This window comes from Pelobates fuscus, chromosome 3 (assembly GCF_036172605.1).
Source record: "Pelobates fuscus isolate aPelFus1 chromosome 3, aPelFus1.pri, whole genome shotgun sequence".
Classification (NCBI taxonomy): Eukaryota; Metazoa; Chordata; class Amphibia; order Anura; family Pelobatidae; genus Pelobates; species Pelobates fuscus.
The window spans coordinates 404,970,800-404,995,180 of NC_086319.1; the positions used below are offsets into that span (position 1 = coordinate 404,970,800).

The 24,381-nt window shown below is 40.2% G+C and overlaps 8 non-coding genes across 8 annotated transcripts; all 8 read right to left on the reverse strand.

The window, feature by feature from the left end:
• Positions 1–3,611: 3,611 nt before the first annotated feature.
• On the reverse strand, positions 3,612–3,683 carry TRNAE-UUC (transfer RNA glutamic acid (anticodon UUC)). The gene has a single exon. It is a non-coding gene; the product is annotated as a tRNA-Glu (tRNA).
• A 5,140-nt stretch (positions 3,684–8,823) lies between these two features.
• Positions 8,824–8,895, reverse strand: TRNAE-UUC (transfer RNA glutamic acid (anticodon UUC)). The gene has a single exon. It is a non-coding gene; the product is annotated as a tRNA-Glu (tRNA).
• Positions 8,896–9,448: 553 nt separating this feature from the next.
• On the reverse strand, positions 9,449–9,520 carry TRNAE-UUC (transfer RNA glutamic acid (anticodon UUC)). Its single transcript has one exon. It is a non-coding gene; the product is annotated as a tRNA-Glu (tRNA).
• Positions 9,521–11,455: 1,935 nt separating this feature from the next.
• On the reverse strand, positions 11,456–11,527 carry TRNAE-UUC (transfer RNA glutamic acid (anticodon UUC)). The gene has a single exon. It is a non-coding gene; the product is annotated as a tRNA-Glu (tRNA).
• Positions 11,528–15,396: 3,869 nt separating this feature from the next.
• Positions 15,397–15,468, reverse strand: TRNAE-UUC (transfer RNA glutamic acid (anticodon UUC)). Its single transcript has one exon. It is a non-coding gene; the product is annotated as a tRNA-Glu (tRNA).
• A 3,254-nt stretch (positions 15,469–18,722) lies between these two features.
• TRNAE-UUC (transfer RNA glutamic acid (anticodon UUC)) lies at positions 18,723–18,794 on the reverse strand. Its single transcript has one exon. It is a non-coding gene; the product is annotated as a tRNA-Glu (tRNA).
• Positions 18,795–19,993: 1,199 nt separating this feature from the next.
• Positions 19,994–20,065, reverse strand: TRNAE-UUC (transfer RNA glutamic acid (anticodon UUC)). The gene has a single exon. It is a non-coding gene; the product is annotated as a tRNA-Glu (tRNA).
• A 553-nt stretch (positions 20,066–20,618) lies between these two features.
• TRNAE-UUC (transfer RNA glutamic acid (anticodon UUC)) lies at positions 20,619–20,690 on the reverse strand. Its single transcript has one exon. It is a non-coding gene; the product is annotated as a tRNA-Glu (tRNA).
• Between the last annotated feature and the right edge of the window lie 3,691 nt (positions 20,691–24,381).

The following is a 24,381-nucleotide window of genomic DNA, read 5'->3' on the forward strand; positions in this document are numbered from 1 at the left end:
ACATAAGGAGAAGGTTGCCTGAAGATTATCCTCTTTGGAGCGGGTTTAAACATTGAGCTATGTTTGGGAGCTCACAAACTCCACACTTCGCAAGATTCTTCATACATCTTCTGGAATAAATATATCACAGCACTGCATTGATGGGCTGCTTTAGGTCAAGAAAAGAAAGTCGCCAAGCATGATGTTCTACCACCTGAGTGAAAAATCAAGAAGAACCTTGAGCAATACGCCAAATGAAAAACCTTGCCATGCCTGGTTAAATTATAAATTGTTTAGCTTCTCTTGATTGACTGATTTTCCCATATAATGAAATGCTGACATTTTTGGAGACCTTTTGATAGTCTGCCTAGGAGCAATCATCAATCCGGTGCGGATAGAATAATAAACCAGAGATATCTACTTATATATGTGAGATTAAAAGGTGGCTGATGAAGAAAAGCTAAGGACAATTCCCATACCGGGGCGCCTGGGTGAAAACCAGGAATCCTAACCGCTAGACCATATGGGAAGCTCTGTCACTTTTACTCTAGAGTGGGAAACACAAGACAACCATATGGAAAGCTTTGTCACCTTCGCTCTAGAGTGGGTAACACAAGACAACCAAAAGTTCTTGGCATTTTGTAGGGTTTCCTAAAAAGATTAGTTTTCACCTCTATGTCTGAAAAACCAGGAATCCTAAATGCAAGACCAAGTGAAAAACTTCACTTATTTTGACACGGATCGGTTGACATAAGGAGAAGGTTGCCTGAAGATTATCCTCTTTGGAGTGGGTTTAAACATTGAGCTATGTTTGGGAGCTCACAAACTCCACACTTCGCAAGATTCTTCATACATCTTCTGGAATAAATATATCACAGCACTGCATTGATGGGCTGCTTTAGGTCAAGAAAAGAAAGTCGCCAAGCATGATGTTCTACCACCTGAGTGAAAAATCAAGAAGAACCTTGAGCAATACGCCAAATGCAAAACCTTGCCATGCCTGGTTAAATGATAAATTGTTTAGCTTCTCTGGAGAATCTTTTGATTGACTGATTTTTCCATATAATGAAATGTTGACATTTTTGGAGACCTTTTGGCAACTTTGCTGTCATGTTCCCTGTGTCCAAAAGATACTTGGGAGTAAAATCTATCACCGAAAAGAAAGGTTTTGGCAACCTTGCGGAAGCTAAAAGCACCCGTTCTAATGTGCTCTTGGAGGAAGTAAGTTTTTGCAAAGGTGGCGTGGCCTTCTTTGATATCAGCAATATGCCTTAAAAGGGTTTAGGCGAGTAAAACTATTAGAGCGTCTGTGTCTTGATGTTAATGCAAGGTGCCTTAAATCTATTTTTTTTCCTGTTTGCAAGACATGACTTCATTGGAAGGTCCTGGATTGGTAAAAAAAAAATCTATCTGCATATAATCCTCAATGGCCGCTTTCTTGTGCTTTAGGCAGAAGCGTCAATTTCCATTTCAAGCAAAAGTCATTTTTTTCCCTGCCAAATGTTGACATTTTGTTTATTGAATGTTGATGTGTTCTTTAGAAAAGTCCTGTTCTGTGCACATAAAAGATAACGGGTAGTAAATTCTCTCATCCAGGAGGTATTGGAATATGAGGTTTCTTTTGATAGTCTGCCTAGGAGCAATCGTCAATCCGGTGCGGATAGAATAGTAAACCACAGACATCTACTTATATAGGTGAGATTAAAAGGTGGCTGATGAAGAAAAGCTAAGGACAATTCCCATCCCGGGAGTCGAACCCGGGCCGCCTGGGTGAAAACCAGGAATCCTAACCGCTAGACCATATGGGAAGCTCTGTCACTTTTACTCTAGAGTGGGAAACACAAGACAACCATATGGAAAGCTTTGTCACCTTCGCTCTAGAGTGGGTAACACAAGACAACCAAAAGTTCTTGGCATTTTGTAGGGTTTCCTAAAAAGATTAGTTTTCACCTCTATGTCTGAAAAACCAGGAATCCTAAATGCAAGACCAAGTGAAAAACTTCACTTATTTTGACACGGATCGGTTGACATAAGGAGAAGGTTGCCTGAAGATTATCCTCTTTGGAGCGGGTTTAAACATTGAGCTATGTTTGGGAGCTCACAAACTCCACACTACGCAAGATTCTTCATACATCTTCTGGAATAAATATATCACAGCACTGCATTGATGGGCTGCTTTAGGTCAAGAAAAGAAAGTCGCCAAGCATGATGTTCTACCACCTGAGTGAAAAATCAAGAAGAACCTTGAGCAACACGCCAAATGCAAAAGCTTGCCATGCCTGGTTAAATGATAAATTGTTTAGCTTCTCTGGAGAATCTTTTGATTGACTGATTTTTCCATATAATGAAATGCTGACATTTCTGGAGACCTTTTGGCAACTTTGCTGTCATGTTCCCTGTGTCCAAAAGATACTTGGGAGTAAAATCTATCACCGAAAAGAAAGGTTTTGGCAACCTTGCGGAAGCTAAAAGCACCCGTTCTAATGTGCTCTTGGAGGAAGTAAGTTTTTGCAAAGGTGGCGTGGCCTTCTTTGATATCAGCAATATGCCTTAAAAGGGTTTAGGCGAGTAAAACTATTAGAGCGTCTGTGTCTTGATGTTAATGCAAGGTGCCTTAAATCTATTTTTTTTTTCCTGTTTGCAAGACATGACTTCATTGTAAGGTCCTGGATTGGTAAAAAAAAAATCTATCTGCATATAATCCTCAATGGCCGCTTTCTTGTGCTTTAGGCAGAAGCGTCAATTTCCATTTCAAGCAAAAGTCATTTTTTTCCCTGCCAAATGTTGACATTTTGTTTATTGAATGTTGATGTGTTCTTTAGAAAAGTCCTGTTCTGTGCACATAAAAAATAACGGGTAGGAAATTATCTCATCCAGGAGGTATTGGAATATGAGGTTTCTTTTGATAGTCTGCCTAGGAGCAATCGTCAATCCGGTGCGGATAGAATAGAAAACCACAGACATCTACTTATATAGGTGAGATTAAAAGGTGGCTGATGAAGAAAAGCTCCCATATCGGGAGTCGAACCCGGGCCACCTGGGTGAAAACCAGGAATCCTCACCGCTAGACCATATGGGAAGCTCTGTCACTTTTACTCTAGAGTGGGAAACACAAGACAACCATATGGAAAGCTTTGTCACCTTCGCTCTAGAGTGGGTGACACAAGACAACCAAAAGTTCTTGGCATTTTGTAGGATTTCCTAAAAAGATTAGTAATGCAAGGTGCCTTAAATCTATTTTTTTTTTCCTGTTTGCAAGACATGACTTCATTGTAAGCTCCTGGATTGGTAAAAAAAAAAATCTATCTGCATATAATCCTCAATGGCCGCTTTCTTGTGCTTTAGGCAGAAGCGTCAATTTCCATTTCAAGCAAAAGTCATTTTTTTCCCTGCCAAATGTTGACATTTTGTTTATTGAATGTTGATGTGTTCTTTAGAAAAGTCCTGTTCTGTGCACATAAAAAATAACGGGTAGTAAATTCTCTCATCCAGGAGGTATTGGAATATGAGGTTTCTTTTGATAGTCTGCCTAGGAGCAATCGTCAATCCGGTGCGGATAGAATAGTAAACCACAGACATCTACTTATATAGGTGAGATTAAAAGGTGGCTGATGAAGAAAAGCTAAGGACAATTCCCATACCGGGAGTCGAACCCGGGCCGCCTGGGTGAAAACCAGGAATCCTAACCGCTAGACCATATGGGAAGCTCTGTCACTTTTACTCTAGAGTGGGAAACACAAGACAACCATATGGAAAGCTTTGTCACCTTCGCTCTAGAGTGGGTAACACAAGACAACCAAAAGTTCTTGGCATTTTGTAGGGTTTCCTAAAAAGATTAGTTTTCACCTCTATGTCTGAAAAACCAGGAATCCTAAATGCAAGACCAAGTGAAAAACTTCACTTATTTTGACACGGATCGGTTGACATAAGGAGAAGGTTGCCTGAAGATTATCCTCTTTGGAGCGGGTTTAAACATTGAGCTATGTTTGGGAGCTCACAAACTCCACACTACGCAAGATTCTTCATACATCTTCTGGAATAAATATATCACAGCACTGCATTGATGGGCTGCTTTAGGTCAAGAAAAGAAAGTCGCCAAGCATGATGTTCTACCACCTGAGTGAAAAATCAAGAAGAACCTTGAGCAACACGCCAAATGCAAAAGCTTGCCATGCCTGGTTAAATGATAAATTGTTTAGCTTCTCTGGAGAATCTTTTGATTGACTGATTTTTCCATATAATGAAATGCTGACATTTCTGGAGACCTTTTGGCAACTTTGCTGTCATGTTCCCTGTGTCCAAAAGATACTTGGGAGTAAAATCTATCACCGAAAAGAAAGGTTTTGGCAACCTTGCGGAAGCTAAAAGCACCCGTTCTAATGTGCTCTTGGAGGAAGTAAGTTTTTGCAAAGGTGGCGTGGCCTTCTTTGATATCAGCAATATGCCTTAAAAGGGTTTAGGCGAGTAAAACTATTAGAGCGTCTGTGTCTTGATGTTAATGCAAGGTGCCTTAAATCTATTTTTTTTTTCCTGTTTGCAAGACATGACTTCATTGTAAGGTCCTGGATTGGTAAAAAAAAAATCTATCTGCATATAATCCTCAATGGCCGCTTTCTTGTGCTTTAGGCAGAAGCGTCAATTTCCATTTCAAGCAAAAGTCATTTTTTTCCCTGCCAAATGTTGACATTTTGTTTATTGAATGTTGATGTGTTCTTTAGAAAAGTCCTGTTCTGTGCACATAAAAAATAACGGGTAGGAAATTATCTCATCCAGGAGGTATTGGAATATGAGGTTTCTTTTGATAGTCTGCCTAGGAGCAATCGTCAATCCGGTGCGGATAGAATAGAAAACCACAGACATCTACTTATATAGGTGAGATTAAAAGGTGGCTGATGAAGAAAAGCTCCCATATCGGGAGTCGAACCCGGGCCACCTGGGTGAAAACCAGGAATCCTCACCGCTAGACCATATGGGAAGCTCTGTCACTTTTACTCTAGAGTGGGAAACACAAGACAACCATATGGAAAGCTTTGTCACCTTCGCTCTAGAGTGGGTGACACAAGACAACCAAAAGTTCTTGGCATTTTGTAGGATTTCCTAAAAAGATTAGTAATGCAAGGTGCCTTAAATCTATTTTTTTTTTCCTGTTTGCAAGACATGACTTCATTGTAAGCTCCTGGATTGGTAAAAAAAAAAATCTATCTGCATATAATCCTCAATGGCCGCTTTCTTGTGCTTTAGGCAGAAGCGTCAATTTCCATTTCAAGCAAAAGTCATTTTTTTCCCTGCCAAATGTTGACATTTTGTTTATTGAATGTTGATGTGTTCTTTAGAAAAGTCCTGTTCTGTGCACATAAAAAATAACGGGTAGTAAATTCTCTCATCCAGGAGGTATTGGAATATGAGGTTTCTTTTGATAGTCTGCCTAGGAGCAATCGTCAATCCGGTGCGGATAGAATAGTAAACCACAGACATCTACTTATATAGGTGAGATTAAAAGGTGGCTGATGAAGAAAAGCTAAGGACAAATCCCATACCGGGGTTCTTGAGTGGGAAACACAAGACAACCATATGGAAAGCTTTGTCACCCGGGGCGCCTGGGTGAAAACCAGGAATCCTAACCGCTAGACCATATGGGAAGCTCTGTCTCTGTTGTTCTTGAGTGGGAAACACAAGACAACCATATGGAAAGCTTTGTCACCTTCGCTCTAGAGTGGGTAACACAAGACAACCAAAAGTTCTTGGCATTTTGTAGGGTTTCCTAAAAAGATTAGTTTTCACCTCTATGTCTGAAAAACCAGGAATCCTTAATGCGAGACCAAGTGAAAAACTTCACTTATTTTGACACGGATCGGTTGACATAAGGAGAAGGTTGCCTGAAGATTATCCTCTTTGGAGCGGGTTTAAACATTGAGCTATGTTTGGGAGCTCACAAACTCCACACTTCGCAAGATTCTTCATACATCTTCTGGAATAAATATATCACAGCACTGCATTGATGGGCTGCTTTAGGTCAAGAAAAGAAAGTCGCCAAGCATGATGTTCTACCACCTGAGTGAAAAATCAAGAAGAACCTTGAGCAATACGCCAAATGAAAAACCTTGCCATGCCTGGTTAAATTATAAATTGTTTAGCTTCTCTTGATTGACTGATTTTCCCATATAATGAAATGCTGACATTTTTGGAGACCTTTTGATAGTCTGCCTAGGAGCAATCATCAATCCGGTGCGGATAGAATAATAAACCAGAGATATCTACTTATATATGTGAGATTAAAAGGTGGCTGATGAAGAAAAGCTAAGGACAATTCCCATACCGGGGCGCCTGGGTGAAAACCAGGAATCCTAACCGCTAGACCATATGGGAAGCTCTGTCACTTTTACTCTAGAGTGGGAAACACAAGACAACCATATGGAAAGCTTTGTCACCTTCGCTCTAGAGTGGGTAACACAAGACAACCAAAAGTTCTTGGCATTTTGTAGGGTTTCCTAAAAAGATTAGTTTTCACCTCTATGTCTGAAAAACCAGGAATCCTAAATGCAAGACCAAGTGAAAAACTTCACTTATTTTGACACGGATCGGTTGACATAAGGAGAAGGTTGCCTGAAGATTATCCTCTTTGGAGTGGGTTTAAACATTGAGCTATGTTTGGGAGCTCACAAACTCCACACTTCGCAAGATTCTTCATACATCTTCTGGAATAAATATATCACAGCACTGCATTGATGGGCTGCTTTAGGTCAAGAAAAGAAAGTCGCCAAGCATGATGTTCTACCACCTGAGTGAAAAATCAAGAAGAACCTTGAGCAATACGCCAAATGCAAAACCTTGCCATGCCTGGTTAAATGATAAATTGTTTAGCTTCTCTGGAGAATCTTTTGATTGACTGATTTTTCCATATAATGAAATGTTGACATTTTTGGAGACCTTTTGGCAACTTTGCTGTCATGTTCCCTGTGTCCAAAAGATACTTGGGAGTAAAATCTATCACCGAAAAGAAAGGTTTTGGCAACCTTGCGGAAGCTAAAAGCACCCGTTCTAATGTGCTCTTGGAGGAAGTAAGTTTTTGCAAAGGTGGCGTGGCCTTCTTTGATATCAGCAATATGCCTTAAAAGGGTTTAGGCGAGTAAAACTATTAGAGCGTCTGTGTCTTGATGTTAATGCAAGGTGCCTTAAATCTATTTTTTTTCCTGTTTGCAAGACATGACTTCATTGGAAGGTCCTGGATTGGTAAAAAAAAAATCTATCTGCATATAATCCTCAATGGCCGCTTTCTTGTGCTTTAGGCAGAAGCGTCAATTTCCATTTCAAGCAAAAGTCATTTTTTTCCCTGCCAAATGTTGACATTTTGTTTATTGAATGTTGATGTGTTCTTTAGAAAAGTCCTGTTCTGTGCACATAAAAGATAACGGGTAGTAAATTCTCTCATCCAGGAGGTATTGGAATATGAGGTTTCTTTTGATAGTCTGCCTAGGAGCAATCGTCAATCCGGTGCGGATAGAATAGTAAACCACAGACATCTACTTATATAGGTGAGATTAAAAGGTGGCTGATGAAGAAAAGCTAAGGACAATTCCCATCCCGGGAGTCGAACCCGGGCCGCCTGGGTGAAAACCAGGAATCCTAACCGCTAGACCATATGGGAAGCTCTGTCACTTTTACTCTAGAGTGGGAAACACAAGACAACCATATGGAAAGCTTTGTCACCTTCGCTCTAGAGTGGGTAACACAAGACAACCAAAAGTTCTTGGCATTTTGTAGGGTTTCCTAAAAAGATTAGTTTTCACCTCTATGTCTGAAAAACCAGGAATCCTAAATGCAAGACCAAGTGAAAAACTTCACTTATTTTGACACGGATCGGTTGACATAAGGAGAAGGTTGCCTGAAGATTATCCTCTTTGGAGCGGGTTTAAACATTGAGCTATGTTTGGGAGCTCACAAACTCCACACTACGCAAGATTCTTCATACATCTTCTGGAATAAATATATCACAGCACTGCATTGATGGGCTGCTTTAGGTCAAGAAAAGAAAGTCGCCAAGCATGATGTTCTACCACCTGAGTGAAAAATCAAGAAGAACCTTGAGCAACACGCCAAATGCAAAAGCTTGCCATGCCTGGTTAAATGATAAATTGTTTAGCTTCTCTGGAGAATCTTTTGATTGACTGATTTTTCCATATAATGAAATGCTGACATTTCTGGAGACCTTTTGGCAACTTTGCTGTCATGTTCCCTGTGTCCAAAAGATACTTGGGAGTAAAATCTATCACCGAAAAGAAAGGTTTTGGCAACCTTGCGGAAGCTAAAAGCACCCGTTCTAATGTGCTCTTGGAGGAAGTAAGTTTTTGCAAAGGTGGCGTGGCCTTCTTTGATATCAGCAATATGCCTTAAAAGGGTTTAGGCGAGTAAAACTATTAGAGCGTCTGTGTCTTGATGTTAATGCAAGGTGCCTTAAATCTATTTTTTTTTTCCTGTTTGCAAGACATGACTTCATTGTAAGGTCCTGGATTGGTAAAAAAAAAATCTATCTGCATATAAACCTCAATGGCCGCTTTCTTGTGCTTTAGGCAGAAGCGTCAATTTCCATTTCAAGCAAAAGTCATTTTTTTCCCTGCCAAATGTTGACATTTTGTTTATTGAATGTTGATGTGTTCTTTAGAAAAGTCCTGTTCTGTGCACATAAAAAATAACGGGTAGGAAATTATCTCATCCAGGAGGTATTGGAATATGAGGTTTCTTTTGATAGTCTGCCTAGGAGCAATCGTCAATCCGGTGCGGATAGAATAGAAAACCACAGACATCTACTTATATAGGTGAGATTAAAAGGTGGCTGATGAAGAAAAGCTCCCATACCGGGAGTCGAACCCGGGCCACCTGGGTGAAAACCAGGAATCCTCACCGCTAGACCATATGGGAAGCTCTGTCACTTTTACTCTAGAGTGGGAAACACAAGACAACCATATGGAAAGCTTTGTCACCTTCGCTCTAGAGTGGGTGACACAAGACAACCAAAAGTTCTTGGCATTTTGTAGGATTTCCTAAAAAGATTAGTAATGCAAGGTGCCTTAAATCTATTTTTTTTTTCCTGTTTGCAAGACATGACTTCATTGTAAGCTCCTGGATTGGTAAAAAAAAAAATCTATCTGCATATAATCCTCAATGGCCGCTTTCTTGTGCTTTAGGCAGAAGCGTCAATTTCCATTTCAAGCAAAAGTCATTTTTTTCCCTGCCAAATGTTGACATTTTGTTTATTGAATGTTGATGTGTTCTTTAGAAAAGTCCTGTTCTGTGCACATAAAAAATAACGGGTAGTAAATTCTCTCATCCAGGAGGTATTGGAATATGAGGTTTCTTTTGATAGTCTGCCTAGGAGCAATCGTCAATCCGGTGCGGATAGAATAGTAAACCACAGACATCTACTTATATAGGTGAGATTAAAAGGTGGCTGATGAAGAAAAGCTAAGGACAAATCCCATACCGGGAGTCGAACCCGGGCCGCCTGGGTGAAAACCAGGAATCCTAACCGCTAGACCATATGGGAAGCTCTGTCTCTGTTGTTCTTGAATGGGAAACACAAGACAACCATATGGAAAGCTTTGTCACCTTCGCTCTAGAGTGGGTAACACAAGACAACCAAAAGTTCTTGGCATTTTGTAGGGTTTCCTAAAAAGATTAGTTTTCACCTCTATGTCTGAAAAACCAGGAATCCTTAATGCGAGACCAAGTGAAAAACTTCACTTATTTTGACACGGATCGGTTGACATAAGGAGAAGGTTGCCTGAAGATTATCCTCTTTGGAGCGGGTTTAAACATTGAGCTATGTTTGGGAGCTCACAAACTCCACACTTCGCAAGATTCTTCATACATCTTCTGGAATAAATATATCACAGCACTGCATTGATGGGCTGCTTTAGGTCAAGAAAAGAAAGTCGCCAAGCATGATGTTCTACCACCTGAGTGAAAAATCAAGAAGAACCTTGAGCAATACGCCAAATGAAAAACCTTGCCATGCCTGGTTAAATTATAAATTGTTTAGCTTCTCTTGATTGACTGATTTTCCCATATAATGAAATGCTGACATTTTTGGAGACCTTTTGATAGTCTGCCTAGGAGCAATCATCAATCCGGTGCGGATAGAATAATAAACCAGAGATATCTACTTATATATGTGAGATTAAAAGGTGGCTGATGAAGAAAAGCTAAGGACAATTCCCATACCGGGGCGCCTGGGTGAAAACCAGGAATCCTAACCGCTAGACCATATGGGAAGCTCTGTCACTTTTACTCTAGAGTGGGAAACACAAGACAACCATATGGAAAGCTTTGTCACCTTCGCTCTAGAGTGGGTAACACAAGACAACCAAAAGTTCTTGGCATTTTGTAGGGTTTCCTAAAAAGATTAGTTTTCACCTCTATGTCTGAAAAACCAGGAATCCTAAATGCAAGACCAAGTGAAAAACTTCACTTATTTTGACACGGATCGGTTGACATAAGGAGAAGGTTGCCTGAAGATTATCCTCTTTGGAGTGGGTTTAAACATTGAGCTATGTTTGGGAGCTCACAAACTCCACACTTCGCAAGATTCTTCATACATCTTCTGGAATAAATATATCACAGCACTGCATTGATGGGCTGCTTTAGGTCAAGAAAAGAAAGTCGCCAAGCATGATGTTCTACCACCTGAGTGAAAAATCAAGAAGAACCTTGAGCAATACGCCAAATGCAAAACCTTGCCATGCCTGGTTAAATGATAAATTGTTTAGCTTCTCTGGAGAATCTTTTGATTGACTGATTTTTCCATATAATGAAATGTTGACATTTTTGGAGACCTTTTGGCAACTTTGCTGTCATGTTCCCTGTGTCCAAAAGATACTTGGGAGTAAAATCTATCACCGAAAAGAAAGGTTTTGGCAACCTTGCGGAAGCTAAAAGCACCCGTTCTAATGTGCTCTTGGAGGAAGTAAGTTTTTGCAAAGGTGGCGTGGCCTTCTTTGATATCAGCAATATGCCTTAAAAGGGTTTAGGCGAGTAAAACTATTAGAGCGTCTGTGTCTTGATGTTAATGCAAGGTGCCTTAAATCTATTTTTTTTTCCTGTTTGCAAGACATGACTTCATTGGAAGGTCCTGGATTGGTAAAAAAAAAATCTTTCTGCATATAATCCTCAATGGCCGCTTTCTTGTGCTTTAGGCAGAAGCGTCAATTTCCATTTCAAGCAAAAGTCATTTTTTTCCCTGCCAAATGTTGACATTTTGTTTATTGAATGTTGATGTGTTCTTTAGAAAAGTTCTGTTCTGTGCACATAAAAGTTAACGGGTAGTAAATTCTCTCATCCAGGAGGTATTGGAATATGAGGTTTCTTTTGATACTCTGCCTAGGAGCAATCGTCAATCCGGTGTTGATAGAATAGTAAACCACAGATATCTACTTATATAGGTGAGATTAAAAGGTGGCTGATGAAGAAAAGCTAAGGACAATTCCCATACCGGGAGTCGAACCCGGGCCGCCTGGGTGAAAACCAGGAATCCTAACCGCTAGACCATATGGGAAGCTCTGTCACTTTTACTCTAGAGTGGGAAACACAAGACAACCATATGGAAAGCTTTGTCACCTTCGCTCTAGAGTGGGTAACACAAGACAACCAAAAGTTCTTGGCATTTTGTAGGGTTTCCTAAAAAGATTAGTTTTCACCTCTATGTCTGAAAAACCAGGAATCCTAAATGCAAGACCAAGTGAAAAACTTCACTTATTTTGACACGGATCGGTTGACATAAGGAGAAGGTTGCCTGAAGATTATCCTCTTTGGAGCGGGTTTAAACATTGAGCTATGTTTGGGAGCTCACAAACTCCACACTACGCAAGATTCTTCATACATCTTCTGGAATAAATATATCACAGCACTGCATTGATGGGCTGCTTTAGGTCAAGAAAAGAAAGTCGCCAAGCATGATGTTCTACCACCTGAGTGAAAAATCAAGAAGAACCTTGAGCAACACGCCAAATGCAAAAGCTTGCCATGCCTGGTTAAATGATAAATTGTTTAGCTTCTCTGGAGAATCTTTTGATTGACTGATTTTTCCATATAATGAAATGCTGACATTTCTGGAGACCTTTTGGCAACTTTGCTGTCATGTTCCCTGTGTCCAAAAGATACTTGGGAGTAAAATCTATCACCGAAAAGAAAGGTTTTGGCAACCTTGCGGAAGCTAAAAGCACCCGTTCTAATGTGCTCTTGGAGGAAGTAAGTTTTTGCAAAGGTGGCGTGGCCTTCTTTGATATCAGCAATATGCCTTAAAAGGGTTTAGGCGAGTAAAACTATTAGAGCGTCTGTGTCTTGATGTTAATGCAAGGTGCCTTAAATCTATTTTTTTTTTCCTGTTTGCAAGACATGACTTCATTGTAAGGTCCTGGATTGGTAAAAAAAAAATCTATCTGCATATAATCCTCAATGGCCGCTTTCTTGTGCTTTAGGCAGAAGCGTCAATTTCCATTTCAAGCAAAAGTCATTTTTTTCCCTGCCAAATGTTGACATTTTGTTTATTGAATGTTGATGTGTTCTTTAGAAAAGTCCTGTTCTGTGCACATAAAAAATAACGGGTAGGAAATTATCTCATCCAGGAGGTATTGGAATATGAGGTTTCTTTTGATAGTCTGCCTAGGAGCAATCGTCAATCCGGTGCGGATAGAATAGAAAACCACAGACATCTACTTATATAGGTGAGATTAAAAGGTGGCTGATGAAGAAAAGCTCCCATATCGGGAGTCGAACCCGGGCCACCTGGGTGAAAACCAGGAATCCTCACCGCTAGACCATATGGGAAGCTCTGTCACTTTTACTCTAGAGTGGGAAACACAAGACAACCATATGGAAAGCTTTGTCACCTTCGCTCTAGAGTGGGTGACACAAGACAACCAAAAGTTCTTGGCATTTTGTAGGATTTCCTAAAAAGATTAGTAATGCAAGGTGCCTTAAATCTATTTTTTTTTTCCTGTTTGCAAGACATGACTTCATTGTAAGCTCCTGGATTGGTAAAAAAAAAAATCTATCTGCATATAATCCTCAATGGCCGCTTTCTTGTGCTTTAGGCAGAAGCGTCAATTTCCATTTCAAGCAAAAGTCATTTTTTTCCCTGCCAAATGTTGACATTTTGTTTATTGAATGTTGATGTGTTCTTTAGAAAAGTCCTGTTCTGTGCACATAAAAAATAACGGGTAGTAAATTCTCTCATCCAGGAGGTATTGGAATATGAGGTTTCTTTTGATAGTCTGCCTAGGAGCAATCGTCAATCCGGTGCGGATAGAATAGTAAACCACAGACATCTACTTATATAGGTGAGATTAAAAGGTGGCTGATGAAGAAAAGCTAAGGACAAATCCCATACCGGGGTTCTTGAGTGGGAAACACAAGACAACCATATGGAAAGCTTTGTCACCCGGGGCGCCTGGGTGAAAACCAGGAATCCTAACCGCTAGACCATATGGGAAGCTCTGTCTCTGTTGTTCTTGAGTGGGAAACACAAGACAACCATATGGAAAGCTTTGTCACCTTCGCTCTAGAGTGGGTAACACAAGACAACCAAAAGTTCTTGGCATTTTGTAGGGTTTCCTAAAAAGATTAGTTTTCACCTCTATGTCTGAAAAACCAGGAATCCTTAATGCGAGACCAAGTGAAAAACTTCACTTATTTTGACACGGATCGGTTGACATAAGGAGAAGGTTGCCTGAAGATTATCCTCTTTGGAGCGGGTTTAAACATTGAGCTATGTTTGGGAGCTCACAAACTCCACACTTCGCAAGATTCTTCATACATCTTCTGGAATAAATATATCACAGCACTGCATTGATGGGCTGCTTTAGGTCAAGAAAAGAAAGTCGCCAAGCATGATGTTCTACCACCTGAGTGAAAAATCAAGAAGAACCTTGAGCAATACGCCAAATGAAAAACCTTGCCATGCCTGGTTAAATTATAAATTGTTTAGCTTCTCTTGATTGACTGATTTTCCCATATAATGAAATGCTGACATTTTTGGAGACCTTTTGATAGTCTGCCTAGGAGCAATCATCAATCCGGTGCGGATAGAATAATAAACCAGAGATATCTACTTATATATGTGAGATTAAAAGGTGGCTGATGAAGAAAAGCTAAGGACAATTCCCATACCGGGGCGCCTGGGTGAAAACCAGGAATCCTAACCGCTAGACCATATGGGAAGCTCTGTCACTTTTACTCTAGAGTGGGAAACACAAGACAACCATATGGAAAGCTTTGTCACCTTCGCTCTAGAGTGGGTAACACAAGACAACCAAAAGTTCTTGGCATTTTGTAGGGTTTCCTAAAAAGATTAGTTTTCACCTCTATGTCTGAAAAACCAGGAATCCTAAATGCAAGACCAAGTGAAAAACTTCACTTATTTTGACACGGATCGGTTGACATAAGGAGAAGGTTGCCTGAAGATTATCCTCTTTGGAGTGGGTTTAAACATTGAGCTATGTTTGGGAGCTCACAAACTCCACACTTCGCAAGATTCTTCATACATCTTCTGGAATAAATATATCACAGCACTGCATTGATGGGCTGCTTTAGGTCAAGAAAAGAAAGTCGCCAAGCATGATGTTCTACCACCTGAGTGAAAAATCAAGAAGAACCTTGAGCAATACGCCAAATGCAAAACCTTGCCATGCCTGGTTAAATGATAAATTGTTTAGCTTCTCTGGAGAATCTTTTGATTGACTGATTTTTCCATATAATGAAATGTTGACATTTTTGGAGACCTTTTGGCAACTTTGCTGTCATGTTCCCTGTGTCCAAAAGATACTTGGGAGTAAAATCTATCACCGAAAAGAAAGGTTTTGGCAACCTTGCGGAAGCTAAAAGCACCCGTTCTAATGTGCTCTTGGAGGAAGTAAGTTTTTGCAAAGGTGGCGTGGCCTTCTTTGATATCAGCAATATGCCTTAAAAGGGTTTAGGCGAGTAAAACTATTAGAGCGTCTGTGTCTTGATGTTAATGCAAGGTGCCTTAAATCTATTTTTTTTCCTGTTTGCAAGACATGACTTCATTGGAAGGTCCTGGATTGGTAAAAAAAAAATCTATCTGCATATAATCCTCAATGGCCGCTTTCTTGTGCTTTAGGCAGAAGCGTCAATTTCCATTTCAAGCAAAAGTCATTTTTTTCCCTGCCAAATGTTGACATTTTGTTTATTGAACGTTGATGTGTTCTTTAGAAAAGTCCTGTTCTGTGCACATAAAAGATAACGGGTAGTAAATTCTCTCATCCAGGAGGTATTGGAATATGAGGTTTCTTTTGATAGTCTGCCTAGGAGCAATCGTCAATCCGGTGCGGATAGAATAGTAAACCACAGACATCTACTTATATAGGTGAGATTAAAAGGTGGCTGATGAAGAAAAGCTAAGGACAATTCCCATACCGGGAGTCGAACCCGGGCCGCCTGGGTGAAAACCAGGAATCCTAACCGCTAGACCATATGGGAAGCTCTGTCACTTTTACTCTAGAGTGGGAAACACAAGACAACCATATGGAAAGCTTTGTCACCTTCGCTCTAGAGTGGGTAACACAAGACAACCAAAAGTTCTTGGCATTTTGTAGGGTTTCCTAAAAAGATTAGTTTTCACCTCTATGTCTGAAAAACCAGGAATCCTAAATGCAAGACCAAGTGAAAAACTTCACTTATTTTGACACGGATCGGTTGACATAAGGAGAAGGTTGCCTGAAGATTATCCTCTTTGGAGCGGGTTTAAACATTGAGCTATGTTTGGGAGCTCACAAACTCCACACTACGCAAGATTCTTCATACATCTTCTGGAATAAATATATCACAGCACTGCATTGATGGGCTGCTTTAGGTCAAGAAAAGAAAGTCGCCAAGCATGATGTTCTACCACCTGAGTGAAAAATCAAGAAGAACCTTGAGCAACACGCCAAATGCAAAAGCTTGCCATGCCTGGTTAAATGATAAATTGTTTAGCTTCTCTGGAGAATCTTTTGATTGACTGATTTTTCCATATAATGAAATGCTGACATTTCTGGAGACCTTTTGGCAACTTTGCTGTCATGTTCCCTGTGTCCAAAAGATACTTGGGAGTAAAATCTATCACCGAAAAGAAAGGTTTTGGCAACCTTGCGGAAGCTAAAAGCACCCGTTCTAATGTGCTCTTGGAGGAAGTAAGTTTTTGCAAAGGTGGCGTGGCCTTCTTTGATATCAGCAATATGCCTTAAAAGGGTTTAGGCGAGTAAAACTATTAGAGCGTCTGTGTCTTGATGTTAATGCAAGGTGCCTTAAATCTATTTTTTTTTTCCTGTTTGCAAGACATGACTTCATTGTAAGGTCCTGGATTGGTAAAAAAAAAATCTATCTGCATATAATCCTCAATGGCCGCTTTCTTGTGCTTTAGGCAGAAGCGTCAATTTCCATTTCAAGCAAAAGTCATTTTTTTCCCTGCCAAATGTTGACATTTTGTTTATTGAATGTTGATGTGTTCTTTAGAAAAGTCCTGTTCTGTGCACATAAAAAATAACGGGTAGGAAATTATCTCATCCAGGAGGTATTGGAATATGAGGTTTCTTTTGATAGTCTGCCTAGGAGCAATCGTCAATCCGGTGCGGATAGAATAGTAAACCACAGACATCTACTTATATAGGTGAGATTAAAAGGTGGCTGATGAAGAAAAGCTAAGGACAAATCCCATACCGGGGTTCTTGAGTGGGAAACACAAGACAACCATATGGAAAGCTTTGTCACCCGGGGCGCCTGGGTGAAAACCAGGAATCCTAACCGCTAGACCATATGGGAAGCTCTGTCTCTGTTGTTCTTGAGTGGGAAACACAAGACAACCATATGGAAAGCTTTGTCACCTTCGCTCTAGAGTGGGTAACACAAGACAACCAAAAGTTCTTGGCATTTTGTAGGGTTTCCTAAAAAGATTAGTTTTCACCTCTATGTCTGAAAAACCAGGAATCCTTAATGCGAGACCAAGTGAAAAACTTCACTTATTTTGACACGGATCGGTTGACATAAGGAGAAGGTTGCCTGAAGATTATCCTCTTTGGAGCGGGTTTAAACATTGAGCTATGTTTGGGAGCTCACAAACTCCACACTTCGCAAGATTCTTCATACATCTTCTGGAATAAATATATCACAGCACTGCATTGATGGGCTGCTTTAGGTCAAGAAAAGAAAGTCGCCAAGCATGATGTTCTACCACCTGAGTGAAAAATCAAGAAGAACCTTGAGCAATACGCCAAATGAAAAACCTTGCCATGCCTGGTTAAATTATAAATTGTTTAGCTTCTCTTGATTGACTGATTTTCCCATATAATGAAATGCTGACATTTTTGGAGACCTTTTGATAGTCTGCCTAGGAGCAATCATCAATCCGGTGCGGATAGAATAATAAACCAGAGATATCTACTTATATATGTGAGATTAAAAGGTGGCTGATGAAGAAAAGCTAAGGACAATTCCCATACCGGGGCGCCTGGGTGAAAACCAGGAATCCTAACCGCTAGACCATATGGGAAGCTCTGTCACTTTTACTCTAGAGTGGGAAACACAAGACAACCATATGGAAAGCTTTGTCACCTTCGCTCTAGAGTGGGTAACACAAGACAACCAAAAGTTCTTGGCATTTTGTAGGGTTTCCTAAAAAGATTAGTTTTCACCTCTATGTCTGAAAAACCAGGAATCCTAAATGCAAGACCAAGTGAAAAACTTCACTTATTTTGACACGGATCGGTTGACATAAGGAGAAGGTTGCCTGAAGATTATCCTCTTTGGAGTGGGTTTAAACATTGAGCTATGTTTGGGAGCTCACAAACTCCACACTTCGCAAGATTCTTCATACATCTTCTGGAATAAATATATCACAGCACTGCATTGATGGGCTGCTTTAGGTCAAGAAAAGAAAGTCGCCAAGCATGATGTTCTACCACCTGAGTGAAAAATCAAGAAGAACCTTGAGCAATACGCCAAATGCAAAACCTTGCCATGCCTGGTTAAATGATAAATTGTTTAGCTTCTCTGGAGAATCTTTTGATTGACTGATTTTTCCATATAATGAAATGTTGACATTTTTGGAGACCTTTTGGCAACTTTGCTGTCATGTTCCCTGTGTCCAAAAGATACTTGGGAGTAAAATCTATCACCGAAAAGAAAGGTTTTGGCAACCTTGCGGAAGCTAAAAGCACCCGTTCTAATGTGCTCTTGGAGGAAGTAAGTTTTTGCAAAGGTGGCGTGGCCTTCTTTGATATCAGCAATATGCCTTAAAAGGGTTTAGGCGAGTAAAACTATTAGAGCGTCTGTGTCTTGATGTTAATGCAAGGTGCCTTAAATCTATTTTTTTTCCTGTTTGCAAGACATGACTTCATTGGAAGGTCCTGGATTGGTAAAAAAAAAATCTATCTGCATATAATCCTCAATGGCCGCTTTCTTGTGCTTTAGGCAGAAGCGTCAATTTCCATTTCAAGCAAAAGTCATTTTTTTCCCTGCCAAATGTTGACATTTTGTTTATTGAACGTTGATGTGTTCTTTAGAAAAGTCCTGTTCTGTGCACATAAAAGATAACGGGTAGTAAATTCTCTCATCCAGGAGGTATTGGAATATGAGGTTTCTTTTGATAGTCTGCCTAGGAGCAATCGTCAATCCGGTGCGGATAGAATAGTAAACCACAGACATCTACTTATATAGGTGAGATTAAAAGGTGGCTGATGAAGAAAAGCTAAGGACAATTCCCATACCGGGAGTCGAACCCGGGCCGCCTGGGTGAAAACCAGGAATCCTAACCGCTAGACCATATGGGAAGCTCTGTCACTTTTACTCTAGAGTGGGAAACACAAGACAACCATATGGAAAGCTTTGTCACCTTCGCTCTAGAGTGGGTAACACAAGACAACCAAAAGTTCTTGGCATTTTGTAGGGTTTCCTAAAAAGATTAGTTTTCACCTCTATGTCTGAAAAACCAGGAATCCTAAATGCAAGACCAAGTGAAAAACTTCACTTATTTTGACACGGATCGGTTGACATAAGGAGAAGGTTGCCTGAAGATTATCCTCTTTGGAGCGGGTTTAAACATTGAGCTATGTTTGGGAGCTCACAAACTCCACACTACGCAAGATTCTTCATACATCTTCTGGAATAAATATATCACAGCACTGCATTGATGGGCTGCTTTAGGTCAAGAAAAGAAAGTCGCCAAGCATGATGTTCTACCACCTGAGTGAAAAATCAAGAAGAACCTTGAGCAACACGCCAAATGCAAAAGCTTGCCATGCCTGGTTAAATGATAAATTGTTTAGCTTCTCTGGAGAATCTTTTGATTGACTGATTTTTCCATATAATGAAATGCTGACATTTCTGGAGACCTTTTGGCAACTTTGCTGTCATGTTCCCTGTGTCCAAAAGATACTTGGGAGTAAAATCTATCACCGAAAAGAAAGGTTTTGGCAACCTTGCGGAAGCTAAAAGCACCCGTTCTAATGTGCTCTTGGAGGAAGTAAGTTTTTGCAAAGGTGGCGTGGCCTTCTTTGATATCAGCAATATGCCTTAAAAGGGTTTAGGCGAGTAAAACTATTAGAGCGTCTGTGTCTTGATGTTAATGCAAGGTGCCTTAAATCTATTTTTTTTTTCCTGTTTGCAAGACATGACTTCATTGTAAGGTCCTGGATTGGTAAAAAAAAAATCTATCTGCATATAATCCTCAATGGCCGCTTTCTTGTGCTTTAGGCAGAAGCGTCAATTTCCATTTCAAGCAAAAGTCATTTTTTTCCCTGCCAAATGTTGACATTTTGTTTATTGAATGTTGATGTGTTCTTTAGAAAAGTCCTGTTCTGTGCACATAAAAAATAACGGGTAGGAAATTATCTCATCCAGGAGGTATTGGAATATGAGGTTTCTTTTGATAGTCTGCCTAGGAGCAATCGTCAATCCGGTGCGGATAGAATAGAAAACCACAGACATCTACTTATATAGGTGAGATTAAAAGGTGGCTGATGAAGAAAAGCTCCCATACCGGGAGTCGAACCCGGGCCACCTGGGTGAAAACCAGGAATCCTCACCGCTAGACCATATGGGAAGCTCTGTCACTTTTACTCTAGAGTGGGAAACACAAGACAACCATATGGAAAGCTTTGTCACCTTCGCTCTAGAGTGGGTGACACAAGACAACCAAAAGTTCTTGGCATTTTGTAGGATTTCCTAAAAAGATTAGTAATGCAAGGTGCCTTAAATCTATTTTTTTTTTCCTGTTTGCAAGACATGACTTCATTGTAAGCTCCTGGATTGGTAAAAAAAAAAATCTATCTGCATATAATCCTCAATGGCCGCTTTCTTGTGCTTTAGGCAGAAGCGTCAATTTCCATTTCAAGCAAAAGTCATTTTTTTCCCTGCCAAATGTTGACATTTTGTTTATTGAATGTTGATGTGTTCTTTAGAAAAGTCCTGTTCTGTGCACATAAAAAATAACGGGTAGTAAATTCTCTCATCCAGGAGGTATTGGAATATGAGGTTTCTTTTGATAGTCTGCCTAGGAGCAATCGTCAATCCGGTGCGGATAGAATAGTAAACCACAGACATCTACTTATATAGGTGAGATTAAAAGGTGGCTGATGAAGAAAAGCTAAGGACAAATCCCATACCGGGAGTCGAACCCGGGCCGCCTGGGTGAAAACCAGGAATCCTAACCGCTAGACCATATGGGAAGCTCTGTCTCTGTTGTTCTTGAGTGGGAAACACAAGACAACCATATGGAAAGCTTTGTCACCTTCGCTCTAGAGTGGGTAACACAAGACAACCAAAAGTTCTTGGCATTTTGTAGGGTTTCCTAAAAAGATTAGTTTTCACCTCTATGTCTGAAAAACCAGGAATCCTTAATGCGAGACCAAGTGAAAAACTTCACTTATTTTGACACAGATCGGTTGACATAAGGAGAAGGTTGCCTGAAGATTATCCTCTTTGGAGCGGGTTTAAACATTGAGCTATGTTTGGGAGCTCACAAACTCCACACTTCGCAAGATTCTTCATACATCTTCTGGAATAAATATATCACAGCACTGCATTGATGGGCTGCTTTAGGTCAAGAAAAGAAAGTCGCCAAGCATGATGTTCTACCACCTGAGTGAAAAATCAAGAAGAACCTTGAGCAATACGCCAAATGAAAAACCTTGCCATGCCTGGTTAAATTATAAATTGTTTAGCTTCTCTTGATTGACTGATTTTCCCATATAATGAAATGCTGACATTTTTGGAGACCTTTTGATAGTCTGCCTAGGAGCAATCATCAATCCGGTGCGGATAGAATAATAAACCAGAGATATCTACTTATATATGTGAGATTAAAAGGTGGCTGATGAAGAAAAGCTAAGGACAATTCCCATACCAGGCCGCCTGGGTGAAAACCAGGAATCCTAACCGCTAGACCATATGGGAAGCTCTGTCTCTGTTGTTCTTGAGTGGGAAACACAAGACAACCATATGGAAAGCTTTGTCACCTTCGCTCTAGAGTGGGTAACACAAGACAACCAAAAGTTCTTGGCATTTTGTAGGGTTTCCTAAAAAGATTAGTTTTCACCTCTATGTCTGAAAAACCAGGAATCCTTAATGCGAGACCAAGTGAAAAACTTCACTTATTTTGACACAGATCGGTTGACATAAGGAGAAGGTTGCCTGAAGATTATCCTCTTTGGAGCGGGTTTAAACATTGAGCTATGTTTGGGAGCTCACAAACTCCACACTTCGCAAGATTCTTCATACATCTTCTGGAATAAATATATCACAGCACTGCATTGATGGGCTGCTTTAGGTCAAGAAAAGAAAGTCGCCAAGCATGATGTTCTACCACCTGAGTGAAAAATCAAGAAGAACCTTGAGCAATACGCCAAATGAAAAACCTTGCCATGCCTGGTTAAATTATAAATTGTTTAGCTTCTCTTGATTGACTGATTTTCCCATATAATGAAATGCTGACATTTTTGGAGACCTTTTGATAGTCTGCCTAGGAGCAATCATCAATCCGGTGCGGATAGAATAATAAACCAGAGATATCTACTTATATATGTGAGATTAAAAGGTGGCTGATGAAGAAAAGCTAAGGACAATTCCCATACCGGGGCGCCTGGGTGAAAACCAGGAATCCTAACCGCTAGACCATATGGGAAGCTCTGTCACTTTTACTCTAGAGTGGGAAACACAAGACAACCATATGGAAAGCTTTGTCACCTTCGCTCTAGAGTGGGTAACACAAGACAACCAAAAGTTCTTGGCATTTTGTAGGGTTTCCTAAAAAGATTAGTTTTCACCTCTATGTCTGAAAAACCAGGAATCCTAAATGCAAGACCAAGTGAAAAACTTCACTTATTTTGACACGGATCGGTTGACATAAGGAGAAGGTTGCCTGAAGATTATCCTCTTTGGAGTGGGTTTAAACATTGAGCTATGTTTGGGAGCTCACAAACTCCACACTTCGCAAGATTCTTCATACATCTTCTGGAATAAATATATCACAGCACTGCATGATGGGCTGCTTTAGGTCAAGAAAAGAAAGTCGCCAAGCATGATGTTCTACCACCTGAGTGAAAAATCAAGAAGAACCTTGAGCAATACGCCAAATGCAAAACCTTGCCATGCCTGGTTAAATGATAAATTGTTTAGCTTCTCTGGAGAATCTTTTGATTGACTGATTTTTCCATATAATGAAATGTTGACATTTTTGGAGACCTTTTGGCAACTTTGCTGTCATGTTCCCTGTGTCCAAAAGATACTTGGGAGTAAAATCTATCACCGAAAAGAAAGGTTTTGGCAACCTTGCGGAAGCTAAAAGCACCCGTTCTAATGTGCTCTTGGAGGAAGTAAGTTTTTGCAAAGGTGGCGTGGCCTTCTTTGATATCAGCAATATGCCTTAAAAGGGTTTAGGCGAGTAAAACTATTAGAGCGTCTGTGTCTTGATGTTAATGCAAGGTGCCTTAAATCTATTTTTTTTTCCTGTTTGCAAGACATGACTTCATTGGAAGGTCCTGGATTGGTAAAAAAAAAAATCTTTCTGCATATAATCCTCAATGGCCGCTTTCTTGTGCTTTAGGCAGAAGCGTCAATTTCCATTTCAAGCAAAAGTCATTTTTTTCCCTGCCAAATGTTGACATTTTGTTTATTGAATGTTGATGTGTTCTTTAGAAAAGTTCTGTTCTGTGCACATAAAAGTTAACGGGTAGTAAATTCTCTCATCCAGGAGGTATTGGAATATGAGGTTTCTTTTGATACTCTGCCTAGGAGCAATCGTCAATCCGGTGTTGATAGAATAGTAAACCACAGATATCTACTTATATAGGTGAGATTAAAAGATGGCTGATGAAGAAAAGCTCCCATACCGGGAGTTTAACCCGGGCCGCCTGGGTGAAAACTAGGAATCCTCACCGCTAGACCATATGGGAAGCTCTGTCACTTTTAGTCTAGAGTGGGAAACACAAGACAACCATATGGAAAGCTTTGTCACCTTCGCTCTAGAGTGGGTAACACAAGACAACCAAAAGTTCTTGGCATTTTGTAGGGTTTCCTAAAAAGATTAGTTTTCACCTCTATGTCTGAAAAACCAGGAATCCTAAATGCGAGACCAAGTGAAAAACTTCACTTATTTTGACACGGATCGGTTGACATAAGGAGAAGGTTGCCTGAAGATTATCCTCTTTGGAGCGGGTTTAAACATTGAGCTATGTTTGGGGAGCTCACAAACTCCACACTTCGCAAGATTCTTCATACATCTTCTGGAATAAATATATCACAGCACTGCATTGATGGGCTGCTTTAGGTCAAGAAAAGAAAGTCGCCAAGCATGATGTTCTACCACCTGAGTGAAAAATCAAGAAGAACCTTGAGCAATACGCCAAATGAAAAACCTTGCCATGCCTGGTTAAATTATAAATTGTTTAGCTTCTCTTGAGAATCTTTTGATTGACTGATTTTCCCATATAATGAAATGCTGACATTTTTGGAGACCTTTTGATAGTCTGCCTAGGAGCAATCGTCAATCCGGTGCGGATAGAATAGTAAATCAGAGACATCTACTTATATAGGAGAGATTAAAAGGTGGCTGATGAAGAAAAGTTAAGGACAATTCCCATACCGGGAGTCAAACCAAGGCCGCCTGGGTGAAAACCAGTGGGAAACACAAGACAACCATATGGAAAGCTTTGTCACCTTCGCTCTAGAGTGGGTAACACAAGACAACCAAAAGTTCTTGGCATTTTGTAGGGCTTCCTAAAAAGATTAGTTTTCACCTCTATGTCTGAAAAACCAAGAATCCTAAATGCGAGACCAAGTGAAAAACTTCACTTATTTTGACACGGATCGGTTGACATAAGGAGAAGGTTGCCTGAAGATTATCCAAGAAAAGGAAGCACT